A 3,318-nucleotide genomic window follows, 5' to 3' on the forward strand; every position below is an offset into this window, starting at 1 on the left:
AACAGCTGCCCAAACCACTGTGCTTCCTCCAGCCCGCCTGCTCCCTGGGCCCTCAACTCCAGGCAGAGGCCGGAGTGTCAGCCATGTGTGTGAAGGATGGTCTCCTCGCCAACAGGCAGAGGGGGCACCCTTGGCCACCCTCAACCCGCGCGGGCGCTCTGGGGACAGCCCAGCCCACGGCTTCAGACCTGCAGGCCACCCAGCTTGGAGCTCCCATAATGGGACAGGGCTGACGCTGACCATGCGGCCCTCGGCCCCCCTTCCTGAACTGGGCCTCGCGCTCAGTCCCCACCCAGGGTGCCGCAAAGCGGGGGTGCCTGGGCAGACAGGTGCTGGGGTGAGTGGAGGGTGGGCCTGGACGGGTGCGCAGTCAAGAGCATGGGTCTGAGGCCAGTGGACAGAGGAAGAGGCCGGAAGCTAGAGCGGGTGGTCCTGCTGGCACCATGGCGGTCAGCACGGGCGCTGGGGGCCGGGGCTCCACCCACGGCTGTCCAGGGAGCCCCGAGGTCACTCCCCACGTGGACTTCCCGCTGGGCGGCAGGGTGCCTGGGACACAGGACCAAGGCCCCTCTGGACACAGAAGGCTCAGGGAACAACCAAGTGCTGGCCCTGTGACCAGACCCAAGATTAAGGCGCCATTTTATTCCGTTAAAAACCATTGTCTCTGCGTCTAAAACCATGTCCATAACTTACAACCTAAATAACAGCAAGTCAACACAAATAAGGAGGAGGAGGTTACTGCTGAAGAAACCAAACTCTGGAAAAGACAGAAAAGAAAAAATAAATGTAAACAGTTCTAACGGTTCCCCGGATCAGACAGCGACCAAGCCTTCCGGCCAGCTGGCTGCTTCGAGCAGCCCAGCGCTCACGGCTGGGGGTCCCTGCCGCCCGCCTGCCTGAGACCCCGAAGGCCACCTGGCCCAGCACCTCCTCCCCTTGTGGGCCCCGCCCAGGGCTGGCCCACCCGGGCTCCGTGCGGCTCACACGGGCACGATGTCATCACTCGGCCGGCTGCAGGGAAGGGCCTGTCCCCAGTGCCCGCCCCGCTGCAGAGACCCGCACTTGGAACCTTTGACTCAAGCCCCCAGGGCCCTTGCTGAGGCCCCGCCCTCCAGGCCCAAGGGGTGTCAGCCCTGTTTCAGATGAGGACACAGGGACAGCCTGGTGAGGGTCCCCCACAGACTTCACAGAAGACCCAAATCTGATCCCAAGTCCCGTGCTCCCCCCGAGAGAGGCTGGGGTCCTGGAGGCCCCAGACTGTTCTCAGTGGAGCCACTGGGGCTCCCGTGCCCTGAGGTCAGCAGAGAACCAGGGGCTGGAGACTTTGGGCCGGCAGGAGGGACCCCCACACCCATTCCGGAGCCAGGACGGGGCCTGTGTCCCAGCCAGGGCTCAGGGCGGGGCTGGGCCGGGCCTCTGCCGCGGGGGGCCTGGGCTGAAGGGCTCACTGGACAGAGCAGGGCCCCGCCCATCTCCCAAGGGCCCTGGGGCGCTGCGGTGGGGGCAGCCGAGCAGCACCTGGGCTGTCAGTCTGTGCTGACAGATGCCCCGCGGGTCCCAGCCCAGGGCCTGACCAACCCGGTGGCCAGAGCAGGGCAGACTCCGGCTCCCCGTGAAGGGACTCCAGGAGCCTAATGAGCTCAGCCCGCTCAGTGCACCTGCTGCGGCCCTGCTAGCCTGGGGCAGGCGGCCCCGGGGGCAGGCGCTGCGCCCGTCTCCGCAGGGCCCCGCCTGGCCTCGAGCATGAGAAGCCGGGCTCTGTGGCAAAGCTCCAGCACAGCCTGCCCGACTCACCCTAGGACAGCAGGGTCACGAGCGCATCCAGGAACTTGCTGCGGTCCTCGGCCTTCAGCTCAATCACTGCATTAATGAAAGGAAAACACCGCTGGAATGGGGCCGGGGCGGCCAGGGGCGCCACTGACTCCCACGGGCCGGCAGCAACCCCCTACATTCCATGCGCGCCTGGCTCCCTGGGCACTCTGCCCCACGCGGCCTGCTGAACCCTCAGAAGGGGCAGGCTGGCCTGGCCACCCACCTGCCTGGGCGTGGGGGAGCCAAGCAGCTCCGCCCTGGAGGCCCCAACCTGGGGAAGCCGGGGTGTCCTGCCAGCCGGCCAGCACCACCTCCGGTCTCAGGTCTGAAATGGGAGGAGGGGGCTGCTGCTGGGGGGACCGCCTCCATGAGGCTGCAACGAGAATGGCCTGGTGGGAAGATGCCGGCTCCAGACCCCAGAGGCTGTAGGGGGAAGGCAGGTCTTGGGCCTCAGTTGCATCTGACTCTTTGCAACCCCATGGCCAGTAGCCCGTCAGGCTCCTCTGTCCGTGGGATTCTCCAGGCAGGAACACTGGAGAGGGTTGCCACGCCCTCCTCCAGGGGAGCTTCCCGACCCTGGGATCGAACCCTCGTTTCTGGTGTCTCCCGCACCGGCAGGCAGGGTCCTCCCCGCTGCGCCGCCGGGCTTGGCTGTGTCAGGCCTGTCTCTGAGGGATCTCTGGTTGTGACCCACGGGCGCAAGAGCACATGGCCCGGGAGCTCCACAGCATGTGGGCTCCTAGCTCCCCAACCAGGGGTTCAAATCGTGCTCCCCGCGTTGCAAGGCTGATTCTCAGCTACTGAACCAGTAGGGAAGTCCGTGGAAGTGGGCTTTTAAAGAGGTGACCAGATTACTGGGGGTCACTACGGAGGGACCTGAGCTGGTCTGACTGAAGCCCTTGTGGAAGAGAAGAGCACAGACCCAGGGGACGCCGGCGTCTACACACCCAGCAGAGGGGCTTCGGGGGAGCAGCCCTGCGAGACCCTGACCAGCCGGCCCCCCGCATGGGGAGGAGTCCATCTCCGTGGTCTCATGCCCCTCCACCCACTGTGCTGCTGTATTACAGCGGCTTGGGCTCACTGCACCGCGGTGAAGCCCCTCACGTCGGAGAGACAGACAGCAGACAGGGCCAAACGTGACCCTGTCCCCCCCTGGCGCTCAGAGGCTGCGGGTGGTGTGCACGCTGGCAGCTCCCAAGGGTTGCCCCCCGCAGCCTCTGCTGGGCAGCCTCGGGGCTCCGGGGAAGTGGCCTCAGGCTGGACCGTGAGGCTGGGCCGCGGCGCAGGCCCAAGGTAGGAGGGCTGCCGGCAGGGGCCCTGGGCGCCTCGCGGGCGCCGTGCAGGGACGCTCACCAGAGAGATCAAAGTGGTTGTGCAGTGCCCGGGAGTTGGTACCCTCTGCCGCCTTCTCAAACGCCCGGCCGAAAAAGCTGGGGACACAGAGGCATGCTCGCTGGCTACCACCCAGGGCCTCAGGCCACTCTGGATGGCCGCTGCCCACCCCCC

At 66.5% G+C, this 3,318-nt stretch overlaps 1 long non-coding RNA gene across 1 annotated transcript in view; it reads right to left on the reverse strand.

Annotated features, from left to right (window-relative positions):
• Positions 1 to 144: 144 nt before the first annotated feature.
• The window catches only part of LOC104988920, a 3,593-nt gene continuing 419 nt past the window's right edge, over positions 145 to 3,318 (reverse strand). The window contains exons 2-4 of the long non-coding RNA XR_825302.1: positions 3,166 to 3,242; positions 1,795 to 1,860; positions 145 to 757 (exon numbers count right to left, since the gene is read on the reverse strand). This is a non-coding gene — a long non-coding RNA (uncharacterized LOC104988920). The remainder of the gene's footprint in view (positions 758 to 1,794; positions 1,861 to 3,165; positions 3,243 to 3,318) is intronic.

Source organism: Bison bison, unplaced genomic scaffold (genome assembly GCF_000754665.1).
Source record: "Bison bison bison isolate TAMUID 2011002044 unplaced genomic scaffold, Bison_UMD1.0 scf7180017846619, whole genome shotgun sequence".
Classification (NCBI taxonomy): Eukaryota; Metazoa; Chordata; class Mammalia; order Artiodactyla; family Bovidae; genus Bison; species Bison bison.